The sequence below is a fragment of the Rhinopithecus roxellana genome, chromosome 16, assembly GCF_007565055.1.
Source record: "Rhinopithecus roxellana isolate Shanxi Qingling chromosome 16, ASM756505v1, whole genome shotgun sequence".
NCBI classification, from domain to species: domain Eukaryota; kingdom Metazoa; phylum Chordata; class Mammalia; order Primates; family Cercopithecidae; genus Rhinopithecus; species Rhinopithecus roxellana.
The window spans coordinates 73,889,847-73,911,601 of NC_044564.1; the positions used below are offsets into that span (position 1 = coordinate 73,889,847).

The window sequence follows — 21,755 nt, forward strand, 5'->3', positions numbered from 1 at the left end:
TTTAAAAGCACTGTGCATTTAGGCTGGGAAGTATGCAAAATTAGCAAAAATCCCCTAGCATTTTCACACCAAGCCATGTGTATTTAATATATACCACCTCAAAGAGGAACATTACCACCCTAGCACTATGAGTGAGGTGAGACAGAGAGATTTCTAAGAATATATGGGTGTAATTTTCTGTTAACTGAGAATGACTGACAGTTCGTGGAAATCTGCCTCCAAAAAACCTGTTTTGCAGCACCCTTAGTTTTATTTGATATGAAGAAACTGCCTGTTGTTTTGACCCATTTAGCTACTAGGAACTCTATTTACTACCCTGTCTAACTCCCTATGGATAAAATTAGGCAGTATCTGTTTATTTTAGTTTACATTTATTTTTAAAATCAGTGTTCCTTTGACTGATCTTACTATATGAAATAAGATATATTGAAATAAGATCATGTAAATAAAAATACAATGCAGTCTAGATCTAAAGTCACTGTACATACCTAGATAATTTTTTTTTTTTTTTTGAGACAGGATCTTGCTCTGTCTCCCAGGCTGGAGAGCAGTGTTGTGATCAGAGCTTACTGCAGCCTTTGCCTCCTGGACTCAGGTGATCCTCCCATCTCAGCCTCCCTAGTAGTTGGGACTACAGGTGTGTGCCACCACAGCTGGATAACTTTTGCATTTTTTTTTTTTTTTTTGAAACAGAGTCTCACTCTGTTGCCCAGGCTGAAGTGCAGTGGCCAGATCTCAGCTCACTGCAAGCTCCGCCTCCTGGGTTTACGCCATTCTCCTGCCTCAGCCTCCGGAGTAGCTGGGACTACAGGCGCCCGCCACCTCGCCTGGCTAGTTTCTTGTATTTTTGTAGAGATGGGGTTCTGCCATGTTGCCCAGGCTGGTCTTGAACTCCTAGGCTCAAGTGATCTGCTCACCTTGGCCTCCCAAATGAGAGGCATTACAGGTGTGAACCACTGTGCTTGGCACCTAGAGGATTTCAATAAAATTTGAGGTCCTATGATTTTTAAGATCACATTTCCAAAGGAAGGAGTTTTGCTTCATTTCAAATGCATGGACAATGAGCAACTATATTGTTTTGGTAAAACTAGTAGTCCCAAATAAGAAAGAGGGCCTACTAGTCCCTAGTAGTCTAGTCCCTTGACTAGAAGAAAAAGTCAAGCCCAATTTATTTTATCTGCAGGTCTTGGTTTAAGGGGGATTATAAAACTATCACCACATAAAGTCTTGATGAAGAGGACTTAGGGGGATGTATGTAGGGAGTACTTCAGAGATGCATCTGGTCACTCTCGAATACATAACACATTTATGTAAATATATATATAAGTAAACTTCAGATTTCATGTATTTGTTTCCTTTTGTTTCCCTGTTGAAAATCTTTATCCAAGCTGTCAATCACAGCACACTGCTCATGTAGAAGCCACTGCTGAGAGCTGGAAGCTGAGAGCAAAGTGGGCTGGGGAGTGACTTTCTTGGGAATATTCTGCTTTTCTTGCACTTTACTAGGTTCATGTTCTTCCCCACCCACTACCTCTCCTGGGCACTGATTCCAGGCAAGTGAGATGCATATCTGTGGACTATGGTTAAGTGAAAGCCTTGTCCTGGAAAGCTCTGGTTTCTCTTATGCCAGACAGACCAGCTTGCCATGAAGACTTTCATAGGCTCTGATCCACACTTCAGACTTCAACTGATCTGCTACTGACATTCTAGACTATTGCTTCTCCAGGTAAAGAATGAGGATACCATTGGTGGTGGAAGAGAGAATTTTAGGTGGTACATAGACAAATGTTTTTATTGTGATTGTTATGTATTTTTAATTCATGTGAGAAAAATGTTTTCCATTCATGGTAGCAATATACAATTTCTTCTTTAAATACATTTATTTAAAAAATGTGAGTTGATTTAAAGAAAAATATTAATAAGACTTCTGGAGAAACTCAGGCATGACAAAAAACATGAAGGTGACATGTGAGTAGTTGAGGTTTAGAAAGCACTGCAATGTTATAGACTCTAGGCTACCTCCCTCCCTATCCCCAGGTCAGTTAACTAGTTGAATTCTCTCAAGTCAGGATGTCTTTGCCTGTTGGCCTTTACCTTAAGAATGTCAGGCAATGATGAGGAATTACACGTCAGGAGATTGTAGGAGACCTTCAACTTAAAAAGTGGTGATGAATATGAAAGAAGGAGTCATAGTATATGACCAAAGTAGAGAGGACTTTGAGACTCAGCGGTTGGGATGTAGGAGGGTTTCCTGTAAAAAGAAATTCTTAGCTGGGCTTCAAAGGATGAACAGGAATTATCCTGTGGAGAAAAGGAGGAGAATGACATATGCCAAGTTTGTTTCTTAAAATCACAACCCCCAAATTGTGAGCTCTGGGTCTTCATTTGGTGGGGATTGGAAGCACCAGGCTATCTGTGACTTCTTTCCTGACACGGGCTTTCAAGTGCATGTAACTTGACATTTACGATTTCCTCTGCAAAAGAAGAAAGGAACAGGGTGATGGTGCCTCTATCATCAGTTGCACTTATGGGTGCAACAGCAAAGGAGGTGGGACACCTAAAAGACAACCATTCACGTGAAATTGAGCAGGGATGAGAAGAAATTCCCCTTTGTATTTCATACATCCCAGAAATGAACCACTTTAGTCTCTGGGACTGTTAAAGCAGAGAAACTATACATTTCTAAGAATGGGGGCTCTGCTCAAATCTTTGTACTACAGTACAAAGAAGGGTGAGGGCAGGAAGCAGTGGTGATCTTGCTCTTTTTGGAAGAGTTTGTGTCTGTCCTTTTAAAGTCAGGTATGATTGACAGGAAAGTAAAGTACTGGCATCCTCAGATTGGAGTTTTTTTTTTTTTTTTTTTTTTTTTTAATGGAGTCTTGCTCTTGTCATCCAGGCTGGAGTGCAATGGCACGATTTCAGCTCACTGCAACCTCCGCCTCTTGGGTTCAAGCAATTCTGTCTCAACCTCCCCAGTAGCTAGATTACAGGTGCCCGCCACCACACCCATCTTAAATTTTGTATTTTTAGTAGAGACAGGGTTTCACCATGTTGGCCAGGCTGACCTCAAACTCCTGACCTCAGGTGATCCACCCACCTCGGCCTCCCAAAGTGCTGGGATTACAGGTGTTAGCCACCACACCCAGCCTGAGCTTAACATAAGCAAAGAAGTAAAAATAATATAATCTCTCAAAATAGCAAAGAACAGGGTTGTCTAATCAAAATATATAACTACATATTTTTAATGGCCACATTACAAAAGTAAAGAGAAACAGGTGAAATTAATTTAACTTTAAAAAATATATTTTAAGGTATACAACATGATGCTATGAGTAAAATGGTTATTACAGTGAAACAAATTAACATCTCCATCATCTCACATAGTTACCGGCTTCCCTTCCCACTCCCAACCCCTCATTGCAAGAGCAGCTATAATGTACTCATTTAGCAAAAATCCTGAATACAATACACCGTTTTTATTATTTTTTTAATTTTTTTTTTGAGACAAGGTCTCACTCTGTCACCCAGGCTGGAGTGCAGTGGCGCAATCTTGGCTCACTGCAACCTCCACCTCCCATGCTCAAGCGATCCTCTCTCCTGAGCCTTGCAAGTAGCTGGGACTACAGGCACGGGCCACTACATTTGGCTAATTTTTGTAGAGACAGGGTTTCACCATGTTGCTCAGGCTGGTCTCTAACTCCTTGGGCTTAAGTGATCTGCCCACCTCGGCCTCCCAAAGTGCTGGGATTACAGGCGTAAGCCGTCATGCCTGGCCTACAATGCACTAATATTAACTGTAGTTGGCAGTTTGGGCATTAGATCTCCAGACTTGTTCATCCTACATATTTGCTACTTTGTATCCCTTGAGGTACATCTCCCCATTTCCTCCACCCACCCTACCTCTGGTAATCACTATTTTATTCTCTATTTCTGTGTATTTGACTTTTAAAAAAATTCCATATATATGTAAAATAATGCAATAGTTTTCTTTTTGTGTCTGGCATATTTTACTGAATATAATTTAATATACTTCATTTAGCTCAATATATTTAAAGTATTTTAACATATAATGAATGTAAAAATATTGAAATATTTTGCACTTTTTTCATGTAAGTATTTAAAATTTGGGGTATATGTTACAGTACATGCCATTTAGGACATTAAGTTACCACTGGAAATAATATTTAGATTTTATAACATTTGTAGTTGAAAAAATAGATACATGTATCCAAGTTGTTCTCAACATACTTAAAGTTTTCCAATAACTGAATTAAATATCAGTTTAATATAAATAATTAGGTTAAATGAAAATAAAATTTCAGTTCTTTGGCTCCGTTAGCCATGGTTCAGGAGCAGAATAGTCACCCGAGGCTAGTGACAACCCTTTTGGATCATAGGAAAGAAGAAAAAAAATCAAAATAATTTTTCTTGGTCACTTTTAGCTCCTTTTCTTCCAGGATGATTATGGAGCTACGAATTTCCTACGAAGCTGGGTGATAAAAGCACATTGGACAAAAACACAGCTTCATTCTATACCAGGATCCATCACTGATTAGCTGTATTATATTTGTCTATACTGTAATTTGAGGAGAATGATACCTGCTTCTGTATCTTGTTGGGTTTTACAGATGATGTATTGAAAGTTCAATAAAATCTATAAACAATAAATCTCTGTGGTTTGAATGGTCCTCAGATATCTTGACCAATGATTCTCAAATGCTTAACCATAGATGATTTTTTCCCCCGACATGACACTGCTTCATATTTTTAAGTTTTTTTTCACCAAGTATTTTATTTAATCCATCTTCAAGCCCTGAAACTTTTTTTCTCCCTCAGACATGACTTCAACTTTACTATCCTGGTTCCTTTCTATTGAATATGTTTTGTTTGTGTCTATATTTCTTATTATGTCTTGAACTGATTGTACTTACGATATGATTTGACTAGCATAAGATAGAATAGGGCAGTCATCTTCTTTGATCTAGACTAGATGCTATCCTTCTATTAATGCAGTTGCTAGTTTTGTATTTGCTTGATTTCAATTTTTTTCTTTTTTTTTTAGATTTTGGTAGCCACAGTTACTTGACTCATATCAAACTTATCAGTAACTAAAACCCCCATTTTCCCTCTTCCTGTACTTATTTGACGAGTTCTGTTGCACTTTCTGAAATGTCTCTCACTTGTTTTTGACCAAAAAACATAAAAATAACAAATGCCATTGATTCTGTGTCTATACTATTTGAGGCAGTTAGGCCTATACTTACTCCTTCCAAGATTTTAAGCAGTGTTGCATTCAATTTGAACAAGAGGAATAAAAAGGCTTGAGAAATCTTAGGGAAGTGTGTCTTTAGCAAGCGACAGATCTGCAGGAGATCTTGTTAAAATGCGAAATTCTGATTCAGCAGGTCTGGAGTAGGGTCCAAGATTTTACATTTCTAGTAAGTTTCTATGGATTATGTTTTGAGCAACAAATTCTTAGAGTGTCTGAAAGGTTTTTAAAATAACTGATCTCCCTTCGACATCTTCTTCATTAGCAGTAAAATATACATCTTCTCACTCTGTAAATCAGCTCTGAGATCTTTTATAATCTTAGCTGAGGTTTGGATATGCAGAGTTTTGAAACTCTTATTTGCTTAAGAGAAGGAGCCACGTATGATCTTCTTTTGGATTTCCCCATTGTCTGGTAAAATGAGGAGCATTACTAAATGGCACTCACTTTTACTGAGTTTGTTTGGATTCCCCAGAGAACTGAAAAACGTCACCATTATGGAAGTCTTATCAGAGAGATGGGGAGAACTCGCCCCAAAGCAGTTGTCAATATCTGGAAAATATTTTTCTAGTTGGCCTTATATTTCATTTCTGTTTTCCTCAGTTCTAATCAGTTTATCACAATTAAAAAGAAACCAATGAAAAACATAAATATTGGAGATCATTTAATTTCATTGGAGGCTGGAAAGGAGAGAAAAGCTGAAAAAAGGGCCGGGCGCAGTGGCTCATGCCTATAATCCCAGCATTTTGGGAAGCCAAGGTGGGTGGATCACCTGAGGTCAGGAGTTCGAGACCAGCTTGGCTAACATGGTAAAACCCCATCTCTACTAACAATAAATACAAAAATTAGTCCGGTGTGGTGGCACCTGCCTGTAGTCCCAGCTGCTTGGGAGGCTGAAGCAGGAGACTTGCTTGAACCCAGGAAGTGGAGGTTGCAGTAAGCCGAGACTCTGCCACTGCACTCCAGCTTGGGTGACAGAGCAAGACAGAATGTGACAGAGCGAGACACCATCTAAAAAAAAAAAAGAAAGAAAGAAAGAAAAAAAAAGGCTGAAGGGTGTGCTGGGTCTCGTCCTGGGTGAGGGAACAACTTGTGGAAAAGTGAATTGAGGCCTATTGGAATGTTTGGGGCTCCTCAACACTGTTTACACTCTGAGATACAGACCAAAAGTGAGGTAAAAAGCGAGTGTTTCCTTTTTTTCAGAATAGGACTTTACTCCAGATTTTCTTACTCTTCTCTTGATTCCTTCACCATCCTTGATCTACATTCACCTTGGATGCCCATGTCCCTTCTCCACTGGCAAAGCTTGTTTTCTTCTTAATCTTCTTGTGTTCATCTAGCCTCACATGGCATTTGTCACACTTCTTTGAAAACCTACTGTTTGTCAAAGTGTCTTTCTAGTAATCCAGATACCTCTCCCCCCATGCCTTTGGTGTGGTTTTGGTAGAGTCATATAGAGCAGCAATGCCTTATGAAAATGAATTTGACAGAATCTGCCTGTTCATCAAAGGAGGCCAGACAGGAGGTGAGAAAAACGAGGTGTGTCCCACACCAGTCTCAATGAAGCCTTTTGGGGTGTCTTGTGCTCTTGACTAAATCTCAGATGATACTGAATAAATAATTACCAAAGGCGTGAGCTGTTAAGGAATCCCAGTTTGGCTGGCTCTGTGCAGTCAGATGTAGCCAGCCCTGTTTATGTGTGAAAGGACTGGGTTTTCCCCAAACTGTTTGGTAATGTTGCAAGAACAGACTTTCCCCTCCCTGGCTCCCTGGAGTAAAATGGCTGCCAAAGTATTTTGGAACAGAAACTTAGAAATGTACCGACCACTAGAAGACAGTAACAAGGGTCCTTTGATATTTTCGGTGTTCACTATGATCAAGTTGGCATCTGTTTCCTTCTGAGCTAAAGATTCTGAGCTATCATTGGCTGATGTGAGCTTGTGACCTAGCTACTTCTGTTCAGAATACACTGTGGAGGGGCAGCGGGGGCAGCCCTGTTTGGATTGAGAGTCCTTAAGGAGAGCTTTTCAGATGAGTTCTAGTGGAGCCCATAAGGAAGAAGAAAACTAAACTCAATGTGTGGTCCTGTGTTCTACTACACCACTCTATGGAAATGGGCTGTTGGGAGGAAGACTATATTTCTGACAGTTTACAGAGCCAAAAACCTGTTGAAGGCTTTTTGTAAGGTAGTAGAGAAAATGGCAAAACCTTTAAAACTAAAGGGAAATTATTTGATAGTTCTGATGACCACAGGCCACCAGACTGCTGGGCCATGGAATTACAGCAACATTACAAAGAAAATAGGAGGGTGGGCTGAGCCGGACTCAGAAACTATTCCAAATGTGCTGTGACTTTTTAGGAAGCTAGTTCTTTTTATTTGAAATATTTTGTGGTTTTTTGCATGAGAATTAGCCTATGCTTCTTAAAAATATCACAAAATGCCAGTTAGCAGAAAAATAAACAGTTTAATCTCCAGTCCCACTACCTAGAGTCAACCCTTGTTCATACTGCAGTACGTTTTTTTTCTTTTAGTTTTTTCTACGCTTTAAATAAAAACATAATTATGTCAGTATGGCAATATAATTTTGACTCATTTTAAAACTGTAGCTTATATCATAAGTCTATTTCATATTGTTTTGAAGTTGTCATATACATTTTGCCATACGAGTTTTTAATGGCTGTTTTTATGGAGTTGTACCCCAAGTTACTTATTCATTCCCATGTTGTCAGATATGTTGTTCTTTAGCTTTTTTTTTTCCCATTATAACTAATGAGGCAATGTGTCTTGAGTATTTTGGATTAACTCTCTAGAATTGATTCTCAGGGAGGTTATTTACTTTGAAGTGATGGACAAGAGTCTAGTGGATTTATGAGTGAACTCTTGTGTGATTTGGAAAGATAGAGTTGTTTAGGCTAGGTATTACCAACCCAATCCGTCACCTAAGTTCTTCTCTACTCCAGAGGCTTGGCCCTGCCTGGCCTGATCCCAGGAAAAGAGATTTTAGGGATTACAGAAATGGGAACTAATTGTGGCTCTGAGCATAGCATGCAAATTAATTCAACACAGTCCCTGGGACAGGCTCATGATCAGGGAGCGGAAACTCCCCCTTCGAGTGCTTTCATGATTAGACTCCTGCCTAGGAAGCTTGTCTATTAGTTGTGTAATCTTAGAAATATCTCTTAACACTTTTTCCTCTGACTCCGTTTCCCCATATGGCACCCAATCTTTTATAGTGTTGTGAAAAATAGAGAAAATGTAGAAGGGAAGAACGTGGCACCCAGTCCATAATGGACACTCAGTGAAAGTAAGCTATCATCATTTTTGCTGTTTTTGTGTCCTACAAATGTATTTTCCCAGGAGTTTTTTTTACTCTGTCTCCTCTTTTCCTCCACATAGCCCCAGCCTGTGGCTGGGGTCTTGCTTCAACCACCATGTACCTTTCTGAAATCCAAAAGTATTACTCCCTGATAAAGGTATTGACCTCTTGTTGGTCTCATCTTCCAGATCTACCTATACCTAAGAAAATGACATATCTTTAAGCTGGTGCCCAGTTCACTTGTTTTCCCTGACACTTTAATTCACAAGATCAATCACTTTCCTTACAGGCCAACCTTACTGCAGAGCTGATTTTTATAGTTTTGGGCCTGTTGGTCTGGATGTACTTTTCTCTTTCTGCTGGTCTGCTAGTTACAGCGGGTCTTGAAAGCAGTGATATGTTATGACATTGTCATAGCCCTCATTATTGCTCTTTGTATAACGGTAGCAGCATAACTGTGTTTTGATTTCTTGTACAAGGCGTAAAGTGTGCTAGTGGCTCACTATTCACATCAATTTCATCAGAAAATGTTATTTCCTCCTTTTATTGATCATGATGTAGAGGCCCAGTGACATTAGGTAACTTGCCCAAGATCACACATGTGGAAAGCTGCAGAGCCAGACTTGGAACTGAGTCTATTATATCTGAATCCCACTGCACTCCAAAATTTGTTGAATGAAGGAATAGATAAACGTATCATGATTTTGATGTTCTGACTAATTCCTAGCCAGTACTTTACTGTTATTGGAGCTTAAGCTTTAAGTACTGGCTAGGAATTAGTCAGAATTTTATTTTTAAGGAGGAGCATATAATTATGTATATTTTATACCTGTAGTGAATTGGGCACTATAGAACACATGTAGAGGATTGTGTTTACCAACTTCATGTTGAGTCAGGATACCCGACTCTAGCTTGCTGGTAGTCAGGTAAGTCAGACATGGGCAGGGGATAAACCAAATTAGACTATTTCCATTTGACTAAGCCATACAATCAGGTGTAAGCCACAGATAGAAATCTGGAAGGACAGGTGCAACATTAGAAGACGCCTCATGACATTGATCGTTAGAGGTTCAGACTTGAGAAAGCCAATTGGAATCAAGAAGGCCTAACCCTGGGATTCTCTCACTGAAAAGAAGGCTGGTAGCAGGAAGAGGACATGTAACATGAATTACATGATTAGATTTGTGTCATAATAACAAAAACAATAATGATAATAACACTAATAGCTTGTTATATACCATGCCCTGTACTAAGAACTATACATAAGTTATCCCATCTAAATCACATTTAATAGATTCCCATTTTTCTCATGAGAAAATTGCATCATACAGAGATGAACTATCTTGCTCAAGGCTATAGACCTGGTCATTAGCAAAGCAGGGATTTGAATTTAGATGTATTTTTCTCTGAAGCCTGGGTTTAGATAAATGGATCTGGAAGCACTGGGAAGGATGAATTAATGGGATGGAGTATAGTGGATGCAGAGTGCCCACTTATGGAATGATTTCATTCAAGAGAGACAGGAGGGTCAGAGGTAAGAATGCTGCTGCTGGGACAGAGAGGACGGTACAGATATGAGATATGGTAAGAAGGTATACTACAGCAGTGGCTCCCAGATCTCAATGAGTAGCCAATTCTCATGGAGGTTTTGTTTATTTATTTTTGAATGACAATTCCCATGGCATACCTTGAATCTTCTGAATCAGAATCTCTGGAATACAACTTGGTTTTCTTATAAAGCACCCTAGGTGATGCTGAAGCTCTGCCAGGTTCAAGAACCACAGCTCAATCAGCCTTGATTTAGAGGTTTGGGGTAGAGCATGAGAGAAAGAAAAGATTTTAGGGTGGCATCCAGGTTTCTGAATTTTGTGACTAAATGAAGTTTTTGGAGGGTAGGTAAGATGCTGAGTTCAGTTTTGAATACGTTGAGATGGTCTGGTCCTGTGGATTTAGTTGGATATTAGCATCTAAAGCTTAGAACAGAGGTCAAGGCTGTAGATTTAGATATAGAGGACACTGGTGTTTGGGTGGTGGTTGTTCTATATTTTACATGGAATTTTCAAAATACTCAAAACTTCAGTTTTCCCTCAATAATTAAATAATCACTTTACATCTTTGTGATCTTAGATCTCTTTCTGACCATTGATTGAAACTTTTGCTTTTAAAATTTATGTTACCATTTCTTAATAGTTCCTTAAGAGTCATGCATTGTTATAAGTACTTATTTGCACCATCTCATTGGATTCAAACCAACAATTGTTAAAGTAAAATTTATTGTTCCTATGTTTTAGATGAAGAGACTTAGGCACGTTACGTAACACACCCAAGGTAATATAGTCAAATAATTGAGCCAGGATTTGAGCCCAACTCTCTTTCTGACTCTAGGCTTAGAGCTTTTGGGCTATTTCACAAAAGGGCTGTTTCTAGGTCAGGCAGATAACTTCTATATTACCTTCACAAAAGAAGAATATAATCTACCACTATTAAATTTTGCAGGTTAGTGTCATATTATGTTTAAATACAGAAAAGTTTATTTAAAAGTCAGTTGAATTTCTCTTGAGAAATTGGCCATGTAGTAAATTATATTTAATAAAAGAGTTTGTGTACTTCCCAGGGAGCAGAGTATTAGCCTGATCAAAGCACCTTTCAGCCTTTATTTAACAGCATGTGGGTAGTCTACATTTTTTGTACTCTCAGAGAAAGGGGGTGGGGAGGGGTGTGACATTGGTTTTTGTCTCTGGGAGTTCTGTTGCATGATTTGACTTCCCAACTTGTTTTGTGGGGCATATCCAACTTTGGGTTGAAACTAAAATGGGTTCTTGGTAATCCCAGATTGAAAATATGTCTCAGCAGTAACATTGTTTATCTTCAAGTTTAGGTAAATACAGACATTTACCATGTCTTCTTGGTAACAATGTAAGAATGAGTAGGGCTATGAAAAATGCACAGGGCATTCATTATGAAGACTGGCTGGTTAAAACTGATAAACTAAAGAAATTGCATTCTTTTCCACAAGCTGAGTCATACAACTGAAATTGTGGAATCATCTGGGCCAGCAGCTGTAATATGATACTTAATCTCCATAAGTGACAGATATCTAAGATAACACTAACACCCAGACGACAACTCAGGCAACACCAGCACAGTGTTTTGGTATGAGAACAGAAGAAATGTTAGGAGAGTGAGCATTTTTCCACAGAGAACTCAAATATGGTAACACTCTCATAGCTTTGAGAATCCCCAATAAACTGTGGTTACTAAAATGCGTGACAAAAAGAACTTCTATCTGTAAAGAACTTCTTTATATATTTCCATGTATAAGACATGGAAATACTTGGGTTACGATCAAGGAGAAAAAAGTTTATCAGTTAATTAAGAGTTACGTAACTAGTTTGCCCACAGATTAATTTGTATGAGGCAAAGGAAATCGCACCTAAATGGGAAAAAGCAAGCTTACCCTCAAAGTATGCTTTTCCCAACCCCACCCTGCCAGGTGCACTCCTTATTCCTCAGATGTGCCTGTTTATCCCACGGACCTTGCCACACTTACATCTTGTTCTGGCCCCACAGCAAGGAACATATAAAAGATCCCTGTCTTGCCGGGTGCAATGGCTCAGCCTCTAATCCCAGCACTTTGGGAGGCCGAGGCGGGCGGATCACGAGGTCAGGAAATCGAGACCATCCTGCCTAACATGGTGAAACCCCGTCTCTACTAAAAATACAAAAAATTAGCCAGGTGTGGTGGTGAGCGCCTGCAGTCCCAGCTATTTGGGAGGCTGAGGCAGGAGAATGGAGTGAACCCGGGAGGCGGAGCTTGCAGTGAGCCGAGATCGCCTCACTGCACTCCAGCCTGGACACTCCAGCCTGGGCGACAGAGACTCCGTCTCAAAAAAAAAAAAAAAAAAAAAAAAAAAAAAAAAGGTCCCTCTCTTTAGATCTCAGGGTATCTTGGAGTCACTATTGATCCTTGACCTCCCTCCTTTCTCTGATCGTGTCTCGACAAGTGTTCGGGTCTCCTGTGCTAAATGTCTATTTGTTGTCTGGATTAGATTTTGACTTGTTTTTCTATTTCTTTGCATCTCGTAGCCCATTTCTTTGATTCAATTTCACAACCTCTTGATTTTGTCCTTAAGTATGTGGCAACACAAACCCTCGGGAGGCAGGATAGTTCAATAGAAAGAAGATGAACCTTGGGGGTCAGAAGATTTAAACTTCCAGAATTTAAATTTTCATTCTACTATTACTAGATTTATAAACTTTATCAAATCACTCTCCTACTCTGTTCCTTAATTCCACATATTTAAAATTGGCATAAAAATCTCAATGTGGTAGAGCTATTGAGATGAAAATCAGAATAGATACAAAAAACTTGATAGCCCCAAGAAGCTTGATCACTATTTGTTTAATGGCCCTTCCTTTCTTCTCATATCTCAGTTCAGATCCTACTCAGCCATTTATTTTATTTTGTTCCTTTTGGAGTACAGAATAAAGCCAAGAATTATGCTTAAAAATTAGTATAATTAAAAGTATTTAAAACACAAGTAACTTGAGAAAGGTGAGCTGGAGGTTTATGTCTAAACTTAGTATTTTTTGGAGAGAAATTTGCCTGTCAGGGCCAGATTAAAACATTTACAAGTCCCATGCACACCTGAGATGAAGATGCCCCTCCACTTATCTCATATGTAAGTTAAAAGTTAAAAAGTGAAAATGTCTGCTAGAGTTCAATAATATTCTTAATTTTTTCCCCATGACTTCTCTGAAGCTTTTAGAAAATATGAAATTCTTAAAAACAGCAGTAACCCACATTTTTATTGCCCTGGTTTGCCCTATCATATCTTTCTCCTGCTCACGGGGTCTGAGGCAGCTGGGATAGGAGAAAAGGATTATCAGCCAATCAATATTTTTTGAACCCCAGAGATTATTTATTTATCTATCCATATATTTATTTTGAGATTATATTTTATCTGGAACCTTAAAAAAATTAGTTTCCAAACTGTGTCTACTGTGTTTATTTTATCAATATGGCCCAGATTTGTATTACTTATTTGTGATTCTGAATAATATTTTTTCCAACATTAATTATCAGCCTCTCTGCGCCCCCCAGAATTATTACAACCTATGTTAATCCACACTATGGCAAGCCGTGTGAATTTTCTACCCAACAGTTGTTTTCTTCATACTTCCTTGCCAAGAGAACCCCATCATTGGTCAGTTACTAGTCACATGATCTTCTTTAGCCCCTCCTTAGCCCCTGTAGGTGAATCAGGAGTAAGCTAAGGCAATCGTGGTCGTTCTCCTTTTTCTTGGAAATGTTTGATTTAGATATGGAGAAGAGGTGCAACCTTGCTTATGAAATGAGAGGGCAAATATGGGAAACTTTGAGGTAAGTTTTCTTTCCCCTTGAAAGGGACCAAAAAGTTGTAGTTTATACTTTCTTGACTTTGGTCACTGTTGGGTGAAGAGTTAGTGCTATGGAAGCCACCTTGAGACCATGAGGGGACAAGTCTGAGGACACAATTACATGCTACCGGTGGCAGAGGACACTATAGCAAGAACCTGGATCCCTGATGACATTGAACCATTGACTTAGTCTACCGTGGAACCATCAGGAAATAATCCTTGTTTTTTTGTTTTTTTGAGACGGAGTCTCACTCTGTCACCCAGGCTGGAGTGCAGTGGTGCCATCTCGGCTCACTGCAAGCTCCGCCTCCCAGGTTCACACCATTCTCCTGCCTCAGCCTCCCGAGCTGCTGAGACTACAGGTGCCCACAGCACGCCCGGCTGATTTTTTTGTATTTTTAGTAGAGACGGGGTTTCACCATGTTAGGCAGGATGGTCTCGATCTCCTGACCTCGTGATCCACCCACCTCAGCCTCCCAAAGTGCTGGGATTACAGGTGTGAGCCACAGCGCCCAGCCAATCCTTAGATTTTAAAGATGCTTTTAGTTGTGTTTTCTATTACAAGTATCTGAAAGCATCCTAACTAATCAATGCTAAATGTATCTCTCACAGTTTATGCTTATTTTTCAGAAATGCCTGGTGGAAATTTCTATTGCTGATTGTATTTGTCCTAAATAAATTGAATAGACTGTCAATGTTTTGAAAATAAAATCATGACTTGATTAGCAATTGTTTAGTCTGATGTTTTCCACATTTCTGTCATTTGCTTACCACTTCTTTGATTTTATCATATCCTTGTATCATCTGCACTAATAGAAATATTTTTCCTTAAGTTGTCTCTCCTTTAAAAAATTAAATCCATTTATTTTGAAGAGAAACTTTTTCACTAACTATAAATTAAAAACCAGTATCATCTGCCTTAAATAGAAGACTGTCATAAAAAGAAATGCCGTGAGTGAAGTAATGTTATTAAATGTTTGTCAAATATAGTTTCCTATGAAGACTCTGAGCTTGTGGCTTGCTGTCTCTGTTGGAAGGAGAGACTAAGGAGTGTTATAGGAGTGGTAAAATAATCCTTCCACTGACTGAGAATATTTCCTTGCCACAATCAGAAGAACTAAAAGAAAGGAGGATATCTGTTAATATATGAATTTACCTAAATGTCATGCTGTGACTTCTAAAATCATGTGGTGTGCTCGGTTTCCCCTTGGAGCTGACCTAGGCAGAGAGCCCTCTCAAGGGCCTTGCATCCCAAACGATACGTACTGGAGCAAAGCTCCAGGAAACCCTAAGGAGAAGAGAAGGGCTTAAGGAGCAATCAGCTTTTGATTGCTGGGATTGTGAAAGGTCGTAAGAAGTGAATGTTGCAATGTTTTATTATACTTGATATTAAAGCAAGGACCAGCAATAATTTATTATTCTCTCCATGTCTGTGGTATTTACCTTTTTGGAATCATGTGCCCCATTGAGAATTTCTGGAAAACCATGGTTCTTCTACTCAGGAGAATGCACAGTTGCACACATACACAAATGTGCAAGCACACACACACGCACGCACACAGAATTTTCACAGAAGGTCAGTAGGTTCACAGGCCCTAGGCTGAGAACCAGCATTCTGTATATTTTACATGTGTTCTCTTACAAGTCACCGTGTGATTCAGTTCACTCCAAACTGCTGTTAAGTGCAAAACATGGTTTTTGAATATATCTATCAATTAGTAAGAGTGGCATATTAATTTAAATACACTAAAGTGGAGAATTACTGTCCTCTCAACAGCTACTTTAAATAAACATAAGTTACAGTGATATTGCCTTGCAGGAGGCTTCAAGAGATTAGGTCAGGCTCTATAAAAAGAAAAAAAAAATCACCCAACCCTATAAAGTCATCCTTGTGAACTTTGAAACACCACTGTATGTACCTAGTAAAAATTATCCCTGGGTAAGCAGACTCCCAGACCTGGGTGGAGTTCACATGAGTCCCTTTGCTAAAATAAACAGAAGTGACTGGGAACTTTGGATTGTCTTTGTCTGAACTTGAGTGTCTGGATGGATCAGCATCAGCAGCATACCACACACCTGCTTGTCCAGCCAAAGAGAAACTCAAAGACTTGGCATTTGTTTTTTACACTGTCAACTGTGCAAAAATATCACATGATTCTAATTTATGAGGGTCCATTCGTTTTAAAAACACCCCCTGACATTTTTCTAGCCAAATAATTTTTCCTTTAAAAGGCACAGGTTGAGCAACAAGATTAAGTAGATCACTTTAATCTCTAATTTCAAAAGATAATCGTTAAAAATTCAACTGTAGGACTAACACATTAACTATGTAATAAGACCCAGAATAGTCTTTGGAGCAAATTTCAGTGGATACTTGATCAAACTAATGTTGAAGACAAAATCTTGAATTGATGATATTTATCTGACACAATTCTTTACATAACAAATGTTAAAAAAAATAGAAAAATTTCATAGGTTAGATGTTCATTATCTTCAAGTGAAGTTACTTGTTTTATATTAAGAACCACAAAAACTTAGTGAACTTTTTTTTTTTTTTTTTTTTTTGACAGGGTCTCACTCTGTCATGGAGGCTGGAGTAGAGTGGCTCAATCACAGCTCACTGCAGCCTTGACCTACTCAGATTCAAGCGATCTTCCCACCTCAGCCTCCCAAGTAGCTGGGACTATAGGCACATGCCACCATGCCTGGCTAATTTCTTTTCTTTTTTTTTTTTTCCCCCTTATTTTGTAGGGACAAGTTTTCTCCATGTTGCTCAGGCTGGTCTTGAACTCCTGGGCTCAAAGCGATCCTCCCACCTCAGCCTCCCAAAGTGCTGGAGTTACAGGCATGAGCTACTCTGCCCCCCAAATGTCTTACTTTTATTTTTTTAATTTGGTATTAGATTGAGCCAGTGATTAATTTCAAACATTTATAAATGACTAAATTCTAACATGTTACTTCCAACCATTAAAAGGAATGTTTGACTTAAAAGTACTTGATCAACGTAATGTTGAAGAGAAAAAAATCTTGAATTGGTGATATTCACCTGATACAATGATTTACATAACAAATATTAGAAACATGTTAGAAAAACTTCGTAAAAGCTTAGATGTTCAGTATCTGCAAGTGAAGTTACTTGTTTTATATTACAAAACACCCACCAGTTTCCTTTAGTTTTTAGTTTACTCATGGCTTGGCTAGAGACATCTAAAAGTTATCAAGTGTCTCAAATATCAAGTGTCTTTATTTCAGGTCTGTAAAGAAGAAATTATCTGCCGCACTGGCTTGTGAGCTTAAAATTGTCTCTGGAAGGATTTCAGATTTAATTTCTTTTTTTTTTTTTTCTTTTTTTGAAACAGAGTCTCATTCTGTTGCCCAGGCTGGAGTGCAGTGGCATGATCTCATCTCAGCTCACTGCAGCCTCCACCTCCCAAGTAGGTGGGACTACCAGCATGGGCCACCACATCTGGCTAATTTTTGTGGTGTTTTGTTTGTTTGTTTGTTTGGTTGGTTGGTTGGTTTCACCATGTTGGCCAGGCTGATCTGTAACTCCTGACCTCAGTTGATCTACCTGCCTCAGCCTCCTGAAGTGCGGAGATTACAGGCATGAGCTATTATGCCAGCCTCAGATTTAATTTCTTAATAATATCATGAAACTGTAGTAGTAGCCACAAATGTTTATTCAAAATTTATTTTTCCAAAGCAAATAAAGATTGACTGAATTTAGTTGGTGGCAAACGTGTTCCAGGGATTTGAGCACAGAATCAGTTTGATGACAATTCAATTATAATGCTGACTTTCTTTGTGACCTCTGAAAATGTAAACTCTCCTTCCCCAACTTTTTCATCTATGAAGTGATGCTGTCCATGCATATTTTTTTTTCTTTTTTTACTAATATTGGAGACGTTCACTGGGTAAACTTTCTGAAATGCATTAAAACATTTCTGATGAATGTGTGAGAAATGTAGTTTAAATGAAACATGATTAGCTCTTTGTGGGTTACAGAAAACATCAACCCATCATCCTTTATGCAACAATAGGTATATATTTGATATGACTATATATAGTCTAGCGGGGACTGAAATCTAAGACTAGATGGTATGGGATAATAAAAATAGACTAAAAGTTCTTTTAAGGCTCTCATGTGAACACACACACTTGCATTTGTCAAAGGAATGTCTATTTTGTTATTGATTTTATTCTCAATCATTGAAGTATGTTATATTTGCACAAATGCTTTAAGTTGGTGAGTGATGATAAATGCTTCCTTATAAATAATCCCCTTAAAACAAAAGTTAGTCTTAAATCTTACTGAAAATCCCATTTAGATTCTTAAAAATGATGTTGGTTTAAAGAAACAAATACACTGATTTAATCTTAGGGCAGTGTTTTTAGTGTGGTCCCAGAGCTACCAACTCAAAATCACCAAGAGCTGGTTCAAACTCTGAATGTCTGGGTTTCTGGGCCATAGAACTTTTCTATTGGCCAGAATTTCCAAACGGTTCCCTGCTATTTGACATCTTATTAAATGCTGCAGATAATTTTATGTGCTAGGAGGTTAAAACTGTTGTCCTAGAGAGTTAGTCTCTGAGGATTCAAGTCATTTCCCTCCCTGAAGACAGTTAACTGTGAACAGCATTTCCATTTCTTATAGCTCTAGAGGACAGACGGTAGTTTTTTTTAGGTAAGAAGGGAGAATCAAGCTAAAGACATTATCAACATAATCCTTCCTAATCCTGTCCTCTTCTTTATCATCACCACTGCTATAGTTGCTGCCATTTATTGAGCATTTGCCATATGCCAGGCACTGTGCTAATTGCCTTTCAAATATGATCTCATTTAATCCTCATAATGGATTTTATGGCTACCAGATTACAAGAAAGGAAACAGGAGCTTCAGTTCATGCAGTTGGTACAGAACAGGGCTGGGAAGGGAAGCTTTATGGTTTTCAATAGTGACTTTAAAGTGGTCATCATGACCTAAAAATAGAGAACTAACTGGGTGAGGAAAGAAGTAACATTTGTTATGCACTTTTAGTCAGCCAGATACTTTACATGTGTGGTTATATTTACTACAGTCAACAAACCGTGAGGTGTCTATTTCTATCTTTACATTACAGATGTCAAAACTGAGGCTCAGCAAGTTTAGATACCCACCTTAAGTGACCCTGATATTGGAAAGGCTCAGATAAAACTCTTTCTTTTCTCTTTCCTTCTGCTTCAGCTTTATGCAGAGTCAGGCTATACGGGTTAAAATCTCCATTCTGCCACATGCTAGTTTTGTGACTTACGGCAAATTATTCAACTGCTCTGTGCCTCAGTTTATTCATTTGTGAAATAAAGATAAAATAATGTGGATGTTAGAGAGATTTTGTGAGGATTAAAATGACTGCCATTTACATAATATAAAACACTTAAAACAGTATGTCACAAATCTAGCACTCTACACATGCTAATGATAATTATTTTACCGTGAGGGTGGAAATTAGATGCAAAATGTAAAATGATTAATTTTAGAAAAAACTGAAAGAGAATCAATTTCTAGTTTTTTTCATATATTTTAGTTGGAGGGAGTGAGTTGTAGACTGTATCATGTGGGACAGGATCCTGGTAACTGGGGTTGGAAGAAACTCTTGCAAATAGTGGAGAGTGCCCATGATCACACTAAGGAAAAGAGATACAAGGGAAAAGAGACCTCTGCACTGGACATTGAACTCTTGTTTATGAAAAGGAGACTGAACAGTTGTTGCAAAGATTCTTATTCAAACTATTGTTTCTAATTCAAAAGTCAACAAAATCATGATTGTCGCTGGAAAAATTTTGAAAATGAGACAAAAACACATTGCTCTTCATTTGTACAATGATAGGAAGCCTGTGTTTGTCCCTAGAATGCTATGTACAGTTGTGACCCCTGTAAGCTTCTTACAAGATAGTTTGGATAAAGACAGGCTCTGAAAGGCAAATAAAACAAAAGATGAATGGGCTATTTTATGAGACTCAGACACAAAAGTTGAGAGGACAGATAGGAAATCACAAAGGCAACAGATTATGTGAACCACAGAAATATTTTCCAGCTCCCAGGGTTCATGCTAATGGTAGCCTGAGATGACTTTAGAATACGAAAAGAAAAAACTGCTTTATATATTGAAGAGTAAACATGAATCAAATTCGGAGGTGATGGAATATAATTAACTTCAAGAAATAGACAATTAAATTTCACAAATACATTATTTGAATCTTCTTTATGATTGAGGCTTGGGCTGGGAACTGTTGAGAAAGCAAAATAAGACAGTCCTTGGCCTCTAGAAGCTCAAAATCTAGAGCTATACACAAATAAATTATAGTGCAAAATGATGAATGCAACAAAAACCGTATAAATGAGAAGGTACACAACAAGAACCAAGGAGCAAGTAGATAAGGAGGAGCCTTCTGTGGGTCAGCATAGTGGTGGGAGGTATTGGTATTACAAAAAGCTTCTCCCCGTGGGTCAAATCTAAGCTGAGTGTTGAGACATAATTGAAATTCGCAAGACAGATAGGAGATAGGGGTCAGGAATTCTAATCAGAGGGAATAGCATATGTAAGGCAAACAATACAGTGCATCTGGGAAAGCTACACAATTTTATTGTAATAGGACAAATATTGGGGAGTGTTGAGAGATGAGACTGGGAGAGTGAGGCAGAAGTTAGCATTTATTCATTTATTCAGCCAACCTTTATCTATTACCTACGTTGCACTAAGTACTGCATGAGCATTAGAGACAAAAAGTTGAATGAGATTGAACACCATTCATCATGACTGTGATGGACACACTTCATTCATGACTATGAACTTGGCATTGTTCTAGGTACCAGAGATATAATAATGAGAAACAGGCATGCTCCTTCCGCTCATTGAGGTTACAGCTTAGTGTGGAGACAGACAGATGCCTAATGCACCATAGTATGAAAGGTGCTATGGACACAGTGCTTAAATCCATAATCTACATAGGTATGAGAGTGAACTGTCTACAACTTAAATCTGATCTTGTTGTTCCCTGCTTAAAATCCTGCAGTGGCTCCCAGTAGTGCCTTCTGGTTAAAATACAAGATATATGGTATGATCTCTCAAGGTCCTTTGTTATTTGTCTCTGGCCACCTCTCCAATTTTTCACCATGACCCTGGCCCTGTCCCACTGGCATTCCATCTCCAATTACACTGAACTATGTGGAGTTATTAAAATGCCCCATGTTATTTCAAGACTCAGAGATTTAGTGCCTCAGCATGTCTTGTTCCCTCTCACCTCCTCCACCTGGCCTTCTCCAGCTCGCTCATCAGTCTATTAGACTCAGGCATCACCTGCTTGCCTTCATAACCCTCCCCAACCCCCTCACCTTGCTGGATTCTGTGCCTTTGCTTGCTGGTTCCCAGACATCCCCGCCCTTATTTTTCTTTGCCTGATGGATTTGCAGTGTTGTGGCCTATACGGTGTAGAAAACCAGCTCAGGCTCCCACTTCTCTGGGCTTATGTGGTCAGACGCAGTCCTGTCTTCCATTCATACCAAAGGCCATCAGGGAGTTTCTTTTGTCTTCTTCACCAGCCCATTCTTAATCTTTCCGACAAATTTTCTGCAGTGTGTGCTGTGACAGTTGGGTCAGGGTGATGGTAATTTACAGCATGAGACGGTGATCTTGCTGCCTGTGCTGATGAGCCCATTGGATTTCCCCTAACTAGTCTGTTTCCCTACCCAGGTGGAGAACTTCAGTAAAGGAAGTGGGAGTTAGGAATTTG

The 21,755-nt window shown here is 38.8% G+C and overlaps 1 long non-coding RNA gene across 2 annotated transcripts in view; it reads left to right on the top strand.

Moving 5' to 3' along the window:
* Positions 1-21,755, top strand: part of LOC104654274 — a 209,173-nt gene that overhangs the window by 78,753 nt on the left and 108,665 nt on the right. Inside the window, exon 3 of one of the 2 annotated variants that reach the window (XR_004053955.1) lies at positions 4,458-4,648. The exons of the other annotated variant lie outside the window; for it this stretch is intronic. This is a non-coding gene — a long non-coding RNA (uncharacterized LOC104654274). Of the gene's footprint in view, positions 1-4,457; positions 4,649-21,755 lie in introns of those variants that run through there. 2 annotated transcript variants of the gene reach the window in all.